A 12,298-nucleotide genomic window follows, 5' to 3' on the forward strand; every position below is an offset into this window, starting at 1 on the left:
CAATTCTATGATCCTACTCATAAAAAAAGTACTTTTTTTTGGTCATTATCTATCTTTGAACATTTCTCTTTCCTCAATAATGAGGTAAAGAAATGACTGGCTGTCAAGCATCAACCAATTGGGTAATGTGCGCTTTTGCTTTCCAATTGGCATAGGAAGACAGTTCGTCATAGGGGTGAGCGCATCAGCAAACTAACGTCGGGAATGAAGTGGAAAGCTATGTGATGAGACTTCCGTAAATACATTTCATCACAGTTGGCAAGCCTCGTCATGATGTAGGAAACGTAGAAGTCAGTTTCAACAAGAAAGGTCATGCAAAAACAATTTGACAATTCCCAGACAACTTAATTCAATTGTCAACAGTGGCCAGGAATCTGCCACTCTTTTGGTGTCATTGGGATGTACTTTAACCACCTTTGGATGGCAGGAATCGAGAAGGGTGGGGTGGTGGGCAAGCAAGATAGCGGGAAGTTGAGGCTGGGCAGCTGCCTATCTCTGTCCCCCAGCCCAGAAGGTTTCCCTGTGGCAGGCGCGAATGGCAAAGTGACTTATCTACATAATTTCAGGCCAATTTACTGGCTATGTCACAGGGCCGTTAGTATTTTACTGAAGGCGGTTCCATCTCTCGTACCCTCCAGGGATTCCATCTGAGCAGGAGGCTTCAGTGCACAAAGAGGGGCCTACAGGGAGAAACGGCAGCCACCACAGGTCCAGTGACCCCTCTGACCCTTAAACTGCATCTTTAACTGTGCACGGTGGCACAGTGGTTAGCAATGCTGCCTCACAGTGCCAGGGACCTGGTTCAATTTTAGTCTCGGGTCACTGTGTAGTGTGCACATTCTCCCCGTGTCTGCGTGGGTTTCCTCCAGGTGCTCCAGTTTCCTCCCACAGTCCAAAGATCTGCAAGTTAGGTTGATTGGCATGCTAAATTGCCCCTTAATCTCAAGGGGACTAGTGGAGTAAATACGTGGGGTTATAGGGATAGGATCTGGGTGGCATTGTTGTTGGTGCAGGCTTGATGGGCCAATTGGCCTCCTCCTGCATTGTAGGGATTGTATGATCTGTCCCAGGGCATCTCCATTCTGAGGCATCCTCGAGGGTTCTCTGCCCACCTCTGCAGTGCCCACCTCTCCTGGTGGAGCTGTTTATGTTTCAAAGCTACTGGCCCTCTGATACCTCTAATATCAGACGCCCCTCTGCTGTCCTCAGTTGGATGGTGAGCTTGCGGGGACCCAATCAGAAGTCTGCCTCAGTGAAATTGCTGAGCAAATCCCGCTCAGCGGGGACCCCCTTTTCACAATGACTTTGATTTGATTCATTATTGTCACATGTATTAGTAGCCAGTGAAAAATGTTTGTTTCTTGCACGCAATACAGACAAAGCATGCCGGTCATAGAGAAGGAAAAGCGAGCATGCAGAACGTAGAGTCAGTCGTAGTTAAGGTACAGAAAAAGATCAGCTTAGTGCATAATAGGTCTATTCAAGAGTCTGACGGCAGCAGGAAAGAAGCAGTTTTTGAGTCGGCTGGCATGTCTTTTGTATGTGTTTCCCGACAAAAGAAGGTGGAAGAGAAAATAAAGAACAAAGAAAATTACAGTACAGGAACAGGCCCAGGCCCTTCGGCCCTCCAACCCTGCTGCCCAACTGAACTAAAATCCTCTACCATCTCTCTCTATTTCTTCCCATTCACATATTTGTCAAGATGCCCTTAAAAGTCACAATTATAACTGCTTCCACTACCTCCCCCGGCAGCGAGTTCCAAGCACCCATCACTCAAAAAAAACTTGCCTCGTACATCTCCTTTAAAGCTTGCCCCTCACACCTTAAACCTATGCTCCCTCATAATCGACTCTTCCACCCTGGGAAAAAGCTTTTGATTATCCACTCTGTCCATGCCTCTCGTAATCTTGCGGACTTCTATCAGGTCGCCCCTCAACCTCTGTCGTTCCAGTGAGAACAAACCAAGTTTCTCCAACCTCTCCTCAAAGCTAATGCCCTCCATAACAGGCAACATCCTGGTAAATCTTTTCTGAACCCTCTCCAAAACCTCCACATCCTTCTGATAGTGTGGCGACCAGAATTGAACACTATATTCCAAGTGTGTCTTAACTAAGTTTCCATAAAACTGCAACATGACTTGCCAACTTTTAAACTCAATGCCCCAGCCAACGAAAGCAAGCATGCCATATGCCTTCTTGACTACCTTCATGACCTGCATTGTCACTTTCAGTGACCTGTGTACCAGTACAACCAGATCCCTCTGACTATCAATAGTCTTAAGGGTTCTGCCACTTACTGTATGTTTCCTATCTGTATAATGCATTACCTCACATTTGCCATCACTCTGCCCTTGTTTCCAACCAATCTATATCCTGGTACATCCTCTGATAATCCTCATCGCTATCCACAAATCCACCATTCTTTGAGTCGTCCACAAGCTTACTAATCAAACCAGTTACATTTTCCTCCAAATTATTTATATATATTACAGAGAATGATCAGTGCGTGTGGGGTCCTTGATTATGCTGGCTGCTTTGCCGAGGCAGTAGGAAGTGTAGACTGAATCAATGGATGGGAGGTTGGTTTGCGTGATGGTCTGAGCTACATTCATGACTTTTTGTAGTTTCTTGTGGTCTTGGGCAGAGCAGGAGCCATACCAAGGTGTGATACTTTCTATGGTGCATCTGTCAAAGTTGGAGAGAGTCATAGCTGACATGCCAAATTTCATAGAATCATAGAACCCTACAGTGCAGAAGGAAGCCATTCGACCCATCAAGTCTGCACCGACCACAATCCCACCCAGGCCCTACCTCCATATCCCTGAATATTTTACCCACCAATCCCTCTAACTTAAGCATCCTAGTACACTAAGGGGCAATTTTAGCATGGCCAATCAACCTAACCCACACATCTTTGGACTGTGGGAGGAAACCGGAGCACCTGGAGGAAACCCACGCAGATACAAGGAGAATGTGCAAACAGACAGTGACCCGAGCCGGGAATCGAACCCCAGTCCCTGGAGCTGTGAAGCAGCAGTGCTAACCACTTAGTGATTCCTTAGTCTTCTGAGAAAGTAAAGGCGTTGGTGGGCTTTCATAAGTAGAGTTTCAGCATGGGAGGACCAGGAGGAGTTGTTGGTGCTGTCCCAAATCCCACAGTATAATTCAGTCAACAGAGTCTTTACTGTACAGAGGATGAAGGTCATTTGGCCCATGCCACGTCCTCTGGAGGTGTTGCAAAGGGAACTTCCATACCCACCCAGGAGAGCTGACAGGGGTCTCAATTCCACATCTCATCCAAAAAGACTGTGCTGCACCAGAAGTGGTGGCCTCAACCCTCCAGAGTCCGACTTGAACCCTCAGAAAAAACTTTGCCCAAAGTTGCCCAAGAGCATTACCAATTGAGCCACGGCAGGGCACCCAAGGTAGGGCTACAGACCTTTGTTCTACGTCCAATGCTGATTTGTTCCTCATTGTGTATTGTGCGAGCTAACAGCTTCTGGTTGCTTCTTTTGCTGCATTTGCCTCAATGACCTTCGTGACCTTTCCCGCTCCACTGCACACTCTGCACCTGACTGAGAACTACAAATCGAGTTTAAAAAAAATACTTAAGTTCATCTGTTATATCTCAATAAGTGCTGACTTTCCACAGACAAATATAAACAACTTGCATGCTTGTTTCTGCCTCTGAGAGCCAACACACACTGCACTGTATCTCACAGGTATTTCACTTCCTCTTCTTTGCAATTCAAATTGCCATTCTTGCGTTATCTGTTTTCATTCAAAGATACAATCTGTCAGATAAGGTCCCGTCAGTGATGCCCTGTGGAATCTTCAGAGGCCGCTCATTGTTACAAGTTATAACTGGTTTATTAACAATAAATTCTTACAGTGTAAAAGGAGGCCATTCAGCCCATCGGGTCTGACTACCCAGGCCCTATCCCCACAGCCCCATCCATTTACCCTAGCTAGTCCCACTGAGGGGCTTTTATAGCACGGTCAATGCACCTAACCCACGCATCTTTGGACTGTGGGAAAGAACCGGAGCACCCAAAGGAAACCGATACAGATACGGGGAGAACGTGCAGACTCCACACAGGCAGTGACCCAAGCTGGGAATCGAACCCGGGTCCCTGGCGCCGTAAGGCAGCAGTGTGAACCACTGTGCCACCGTACCACTCCAATAATACTTGTATATGCACAAAGGCTCTGACAGAACTCGTCAGTCAACTCCCTCCATCTCCCCAACCCAGGATTGTGAGCCCTTGCAACCAATTAGCTTGGCTTCCCACGTTTGAAAGGCCGATACCTAGCAAAACTGAAGCCAATAAGAATCAGCGGGAAAACTCTCCAATAGTTGGAGTCAAACCCAGCACAGTGGAAGAGAGTTGTGATTGTTAGAGATTGATCATTTCAGACCCAGGGCATTATTAAAGTTTATTTATTAGTCACAAGTAGGCTTACATTAACACTGCAATGAAGTTATTGTGAAAGTCCCCTAGTCGCCACACTCCGGCGTCTGTTCAGGTACACCGAGGGAGAATTTAGCATGGCCAATGCATCTAATCACCATGTCTTTCAGACTGTGGGAGGAAACCCATGCAAGCACAGGGAGATCGTGCAGACTCTACACAGACAGTAACCGAAGCTGAGAATCGAACCCAGGTCCCTGGTGCTGTGAGGCAGCAGTACTAACCACTGTGCCGCCGTTACTGCAAAAGACCCCAAGGGTGTGGTTGGTCTAAACACCTCCATTAATAATGTTCTCTCCAACATAAGATCAGAAGTGCAGATCTTCCCGGATGATTTTACAGCATCCAGAAGCATTTGAGACATGTCAGGTTGTGAACAGTCTATACCACAAATGGTACGATTCAAATACACTTGCAACCCTGCTTTGTTTAGCCTGTTCAAGGCACAAGTCAGGAGTGTGATGGAATATTCTCCAACTGCCTGGATAAGTGCAGCTGCAACAACACTCAAGAAGCTAAATGGCACCCAGGAGAAACCAGTCTGTTTGATCAATACTCCATCCATCAACTTAAATATTCACTCCCTTCACCACTGATGCACAGTGGCAGTAGCGTGCACCATCTACATTGGAGCAACTCACCAAGTCCCCTTGAGCAGCACCTTCCAAACTCACGACCTCTACCACCTAGGGAGCTAACGGCAGCAGAAGCACGGAAATATCAACCACGTGCAAGCTTCCCCTTCACTTCATACCATCCGGACTTGGAAATATATTACTGTTCCTTCACTGTCGCTGGGTCAAAATCCCGGAACTCCCTCTCTAACAGCATTGTGGGTGTACCTACAGTAAGAAGTCTCACAACACCACGTTAAAGTCCAACAGGTTTATTTGATAGCACAAGCTTTTGGAGTCTCGTTCCTTCTTCGGGTGAGTGAGGACTGTGCTCACAAACAGGCATATACAGACACAAACTCAATTTACAAGCTAATAGTTGGAATGTGAGCCTTTACAGGTAATCGAGTCTTAAAAGGTACAGGCAATATGAGTGGAGAAGAGGCCAAACACAGGTTAAAAGAAATATATTGTCTCCAGCCAGGATAGTTAGTGAGATTTTGCAAGCCCAGGCAAGTCATAGATGTTACAGATAGTGTGACACAAACCCAAGATCCCAGTTGAATCCGTCCTTATGTGTGCAGAATTTGGTTACCAATCTCTGCTCAGCAACTCTGCATTGTCATGTGCTGTGAAGGCTGCCTTGGAGAGTGCTTACCCGAAGATCAGAGACTGAATGCCTGTGACTGTTGAAGTGTTCCCCGACTGAAAGGGAACATTCCTGCCTTATCCAGACGAACCTACAGCACAGGGACTACAGAAAGCAGCACACCACCACTCTCTGAAGGGCAATTTGGGATGAGCAATAAGTTCTATCCCTGCCTGCGAAACTAGTATCCCTAAAAAGAAAAACCTGAACTCGACATCTCCTCTCAAGCTCTTACCATTCTTGGTTTGTGCCCTGCAATGGGAACTTTGGCCTCTTGCCAGCTTTGTAAATTAAAGCTAATCTCATGACAATTTGGTCTCTGTCGCAAGCAATAGATCAGCATGAGAGATCCCAAGGTACCAAACTTCAGCCCCATTTATAACCATCCCTTAAAGTCCAAAGTGGAACAGCATCTTGAGGTCACCTGCTGGCTCTTCTGCCACCCATGAGCTTGCTCATTTTGAATCGGGGGAGGAAGTTGGTTTTCTCTGTTTACACAAGTGAAGTATGTCACCAAGCCCACTAATGTATACAGACTGAATGGTTTACATTACGTTTATATTACAGATCATTGCATGAGTAACTGTGATATTCTTGGCCTTGAATTCTATCTTTGGACACACATTTGAGTGGAAACTGAAAACGTGAAGGCGTCGGTCATAATTAAAAGAGCATTCAGCTATATAAAACTGAGTCGCTTATCCATGACACCCATGAACATGAGCTGGGATCGTCCTCCAGCTTCCTACTGCACAAGGAAGGCTTGTGTACAACAACTCTGAAGTGTGCCAAAGTTCCACACATTAAGCTGACTCTTCCTCTACACCCTAGCTATGACTGTGACATTACATTCTGCACTCTCATTTCCTTTCCTGTTTATGGTAAGCTTTGTTTGTACAAACAGCAACAATACTTTTCACCGTATACAAACACATATGACAATAATAAATCAAATCAAATCCAAAGTCCAAAGATGAGGGGTTAGGTTGATTGAACATAGGGCCTGTTTGTGCTGTAGTGTTCTTCGGCCCACAAGTTGCACCGACCACATCTATACCTACCAAGCCATAGAACTATCTGTGGCTGTGCTAAAATTGCCCCTTAGAGTCCTGAGATGCGTAGGTTAGAGGGATTAGCGGGTAAATACGTAGGGGTATGGGGGTAGGGCCTGGGTGGGATTGTGGTTGGTGCAGATTCAATGGGCCAAATGGCCTCTTTCTGCATTCTATGAAATCAAAACCCGAGGAGGTTGCTTTACTCAATAGGTAGACTATGAGCAGAGGGTGGGAATCCCAGACTCACCACAATGCCAAAGGATCCAATTCTAACCTTGGTGGTGGCACTCTCGATTCACCATTATTGTAGGCAAGGACACTTGGTCAAAAGGCACTGTGGCACAGTGGTTAGCACTGCTGCCTCACAACATCAAGGACCTGGGTTCCATTCCCAGCTTGGGTAACTGTCTGTGCAGAGTCCGCACGTTCTTCCCGTGTCTGCGTGGGTTTCCTCCGGGTGCTCCGGTTTCCTCCCATAATAGTTGGGGTTACGGGGATAGGGCCTTAGTGAGATTGTGGTCAGTGCAGACTCGATGAGTTGAATGGCCTCCTTCTGCACTGTGGGATGCTATGAAAATAACACTTGTAACCAGAACTGGGGAAGGTGTTTCAGTGCCAAAGGTGTTTGTTATTTAGGTAGAGATGTGGAATCTGGAACTTACAGTTGCCTTCCAGGGTGAATGGTGAAGGAGTTCTGCAGCTTGTTCGAGGAGTATGACAGTCACGTACTCTGGCTGCCCTGGCTACCATTCAAGGGAATGGAAAACAACATCAGCTGTCAACAGCAGAGCTCTGTCCCAGTGTAAAACTCTGAACTGCAGCTGTAAGGGCAACCTCAGTAAATGCAATTAGGAGGTGAGCCCTGAGCAACAAGTGAAGCAAGCGCCCTCTGAAACAGATAACTCATTCGCCCCAAGAGGTTCAAAAAATGGCAATGATTTGCATACAGGACATCCAGCTGCAATCTAACTGGTGGTACTTTCGCCTCTTAGGTCAAAAGATAGTGGGTTGAAAACCCAATCCAGAGATCTGAGTGCAAAATCACAGAACCCCCACAGTACAGGAGACCATTCAGCCCATCAAGTCTGTACCGACCATAATCTCACCCAGGCCCTCATTCCCGTAACCCCACACTTCTACCCTATTAATCCCCCTGACACTAGGGCCAATTTAGCACGGCCAATCAACCTAACCCACACATCTTTGGACTGCGAGGGGAAACCAGAGCACCCGGAAGAAACCCACACAGACAAGGGGAGAACGTCCACCCAGACAGTGACCCGAGACTGGAATTGAACCTGGGGGTCCCTGGTGCCGTGAGGCAGCAGTACTGACCACTGTGCCGCCCAGTGCCGATGCTGAGGAGGGAGAGTGCTGCACCGTCAGGTGAGATTCTCCGGGCTCCCAGCCACATGCTTGCCGCCAGCAGGAAGTGGCTCATTGTGTGCTAGCAGTGGGGTTCTCCAGTCCCGCCACTGTCAATGGGAATTCCCATTGACGTCACCCCACGCCAGTGGGTAATCCACGGGCAGGACTGCACTGCCGGCAGGTCCAGAGGATCCCACCGACGTGAATGACCGGAGAATTTTGGATGGTGCTCGAAACCCAGACCCTGCCTACCCTATCGAGCAGAAGCAAAATGTATGGTACTGTTTGGCAATGTAGCCAGTGTTCAGACATTTCCTATGCAGTAATCTCACTGAGCAATTGGTTTCCCGAATAAATCTCTTGTGGAAGCTCATGCACTCACGAGAACAATTAGTCGGCACAGTGGTTAGCACTGCTGCCTCACAGCGCTAGGGACACAGGTTCAATTCCCAGCTTGGGTTGAATCAGGATATTGAATTCGACTAACAGCCATGACCAAAATGAATGGCGGAGCAAGCTCGAAGGGCCGAATGATACTGTTATTTAGTAGTCGTATGCACGAGGATGACAATGATTAGCTGACACTAAGATTGTTGCGATGCTGATGGATACTATTTCTGGTCGTCTGCTGGTTGTGTATTGTTTTCTTGCCAATGAATCAGTTGTGACACAATTCTGTACAATGATTGCACAGGGTTAATTGTTCTATGTTGCAACACAATGCCGAAGGAGGCCACTTAGTCCGTCATACATTTACATGCTCTTTGGAAGTGCTATCCAGTTGCATTTTCTCCCATGCATTTTCCCCATAGCCCTGCTGCCTGGACCCAGATTTCTTTTGAAAGTGATTAATGAATCTGATTCCGCCACTCTTTTCAGCTGGATTCCACAATCCAACATTCGCTGCCAAAAAAGATTACCACATCTCCCTTCTAACTATTCTTCAACTAATTACCTTAAACCTCTGGGTGCTCTGGTTTCCTCCCACAGTCCAAAGATGTGCGGTTAGGTTGGCCATGCTAAAATTGTCCCTTAGTGTCCTGAGATGCATAGGTTAGAGGGATTAGTGGGTAAATACATAGGGATATGGGGGTAGGGCCTGGGTGGGATTGGGATCGGTGCAAACTCAATGGGCCAAATGGCCTCTTTCTGCACTGTAGGGCTTCTATGTTAAACCTATAAGCCTCCTGCAAGGGGAAGCAGTTTCTCCCATGCACTCCATCATAGAGTTTCTATGTTACACTCATGCACCCACTAGGACAATTATGAGTCCCTGTCCTGCGCTCTCATTTTGCAACACTCCAGTCTAGTAACCAGAGCTGCAAAACTGCTGATAAAAGCAAATTACTGCAGATGCTGGAATCTGAAGAAAAACTGAAAATGATGGAAAGCCTTAGTTGGTCTGTCAGCATCTGTGGAGAGAGAATAGAGCCAATGTTTCCAGTCTGGAAGACCCTTTCTCAGAGACCTGCTAAGATTTTCCAGCACTTTCTGTTTTTGTTACTGCGTAACTGCTGATAGTTTTTACTGCTAATCCTCTTTAGCTCAATCAAAATGTATTGGGTGCATTAAAAAGAGTGTGTGAAATACAGAAGGTTAATGGACATGTTAGGGGTGGTTTTGATGCCGTGCATGGGAAGAAACTGCTTCCTTTTGCAGGAGGCTTATAGGTTTAAGGTAATTGGTTAAAGAATAGCTAGAAGGGAGATGTGGTAATCTTTTTTGGCAGCAAACAATAGATTGTGGAATACACCTTCGAAAAGAATGGTGGAAGCAGATTCAGTAATAACTTTCAAAAGGAATCTGGGTCCAGACAGCAGGGCTATGGGGAAAATGCATGGGAATGGGGCTACAGCAACTGAATAGCTCTTCCAAAGAGCATGTAAATGCACGACAGACTGAATGGCCTCCTGCTGCACTGTATTGCAACATAGAATAGTTAACCCTGTGCAATCATTGTACAGAATTGTGACACAACTGATTCATTAGCAAGAAACTAATACACACAGACCATCACAAATAGTATCAGCGTCACAGCAATCTTAGTATCAAGCTAATCATTGGCATCCTCGTGCAGGCTGCTATTAAATAACAGAGATCAGGCAAACGGCTGTCTGTGAGCACTCAGAAAGGCAAGACGAAAATAAGAATGTTAGCACACCTCCTGGCAACATATCTGAATGAGCTCCAGTGCCCTTTATAACATGGAAAGAAAGGTGTGAGCCTGTCTCAGATCATAGATTCATTGAATCCCTGCAGTGCAGAACGTGGGCCATTCTGTCCAAATTCTGCACTGACTCTTGTAATCTTGTAAATTGAATTTGTGTCTGTACATGACCTGTTTGTGAACACCAAGTCCTCACTCACCTGATGAAGGAGTCTGATGTGCTGCCAAATAAACCTGTTCGACTTTAACCTGTTGGGAGACTAATTACTGACTCTCCAACAGTGTACCTTACCCAGGTCCCTCCCCCAATCTTATCCCTGTAACCCCACTCATTCACCATGGCTAATCCATCTAACCTACACACCTTGGGACATGAAGAGGAAATTTAGCACGGCCAATCCACCGAACCCCAACGTCTTGCGGACCATGAAAGGAAACCGGAGCACCTGGAGGAAACCCACACAGACACGGGGAGAACGTGCAAACTCCACACAGACAGTGACCCAAGCCAGGAATCGAACACGGGTCCTTGGTGCTGTGAGGCAGCAGTGCTAACCAGTGTGCCACCATGACCCAAGGTGTAATTTATTTTGGTGAACGGTTGAGAGGTTCTCCCTCCCAATCACACACCGTCCTAATTTGAAGGTTCCCCTCTATCATAGCAGGGTTCAAATCCTGGAGCTCAATGTTGGAACCCCATTTTTATAGGGATTGCAGTGGTTCAAAGTGAGGGGCTGCCACTACTTTCTAGAAAGTAAGGAGGACAGGGAGTAACTGATGAATGCTAGAAACATCTACCTTCCCCAGAGAAAGAGCCAGGAGAACCCACATCAGAACAGCCCCAATCACCACCTAAGAAGGGCCATGCAAAAGGGGTTTAAAAGGCAATGAAGTACTCTCAAAGTCTGGCCCACTGCTGGGCAGGCTGGAATCAATTGTGCACAGCAAGATCCCACTTGCTAACGAACAGATGATCCCTTATAGCCAGTCTAGGTTGAGGGACACACACGGGTGGGGCAGCATCCACAGGGCAGTGGAATCCTTTTCACTCACCCTGAGAAATCAGGGGCTGTGGGGGGGTTAAGATGAAAGACAGCACCTGCGACAGTGCAGCACCCCCCTCACTCTGCACTCTCAGCCCATCTCTGCAAAACCTTCTGACTCTGTGGCCAGACTGTGAGCAGGGGGAGGCTGAGTCTTAAAATTTAAAAAAAAAGTAGTGAGGGTCAGCTGTGATTCCTTCCTGAATCGGCTTTGGGGCTAGTTTGGGGGTGAGGGGTGGGATTCGACAACACGAGAGAAGACAAGAGGGAGAATCGGTCATTCACACTCAAACCCTTCCTATTATTAATGGGAGAGTGAGTAGGGAGTGTTTCAGTGCAATACAGAAGAAGCCTGTTCAGTTTCCGCCGTCACCAATACACTACTCACCTAGGGGATCTCCAGCACAGATGCAGAGCTGACTTTCTCCGCTGCTCTCCCAAGCTGAGTCCCGGTCACAAGTCCCACAGCAATCCCCGTGCCTCCAGCCGCAGTCACACAGGCATTTTCCGTCCTCTCGACTCCACCCCACTCTCAAAGTCCGTTCCCCTTTTCAGTGACTCACCCATAGGCGCTGTCTTAGCCCCCACCCACTCCTTCAGCCAGCCGCCAAGTGACTTGCCCGGGGAGGTAGCTGGAGCAGGTACAGCTGCTCCGATAGCCTCCAGATGTTGTCCCCGACAGCAAACATCTGTCTGCCTCTCTAGCAAGCAGAGACAGCAAATACAAAGTTGCTGGAGGGAGCGGGGGGAAAAATGAAGCCGAGTTTTAAAGTTTATTTACTAAATTTTATTCATTAGCGTCACAAGTGGGCTTACATTAACACTGCAATAAAGCTACTGTGAACATCTCCTAGCTGCCTCACTCTGGCGTCTGTTTGGGTACACTGAGGGAGAAGTTAGCATGGCCAATGCATCTAATCAGCACATCTTG

General features: G+C 47.2%; 1 protein-coding gene across 2 annotated transcripts in view; it reads right to left on the reverse strand.

Moving 5' to 3' along the window:
- LOC145349198 (interleukin-13 receptor subunit alpha-1-like) overlaps positions 1-11,988 on the reverse strand; it is a 43,544-nt gene extending 31,556 nt beyond the window's left edge. The window contains exon 1 of one of the 2 annotated variants that reach the window (XM_080197647.1): positions 11,756-11,985. The gene's annotated coding sequence lies outside the window, so the exon portion shown is untranslated. Of the gene's footprint in view, positions 1-11,755 lie in introns of both variants that reach the window. The other variant, XM_080197648.1, reaches the window with a different exon arrangement.
- Positions 11,989-12,298: the final 310 nt, after the last annotated feature.

Source organism: Carcharhinus amblyrhynchos, chromosome 10 (genome assembly GCF_965287045.1).
Source record: "Carcharhinus amblyrhynchos chromosome 10, sCarAmb.v2.hapA, whole genome shotgun sequence".
In the NCBI taxonomy this organism is placed as follows: domain Eukaryota; kingdom Metazoa; phylum Chordata; class Chondrichthyes; order Carcharhiniformes; family Carcharhinidae; genus Carcharhinus; species Carcharhinus amblyrhynchos.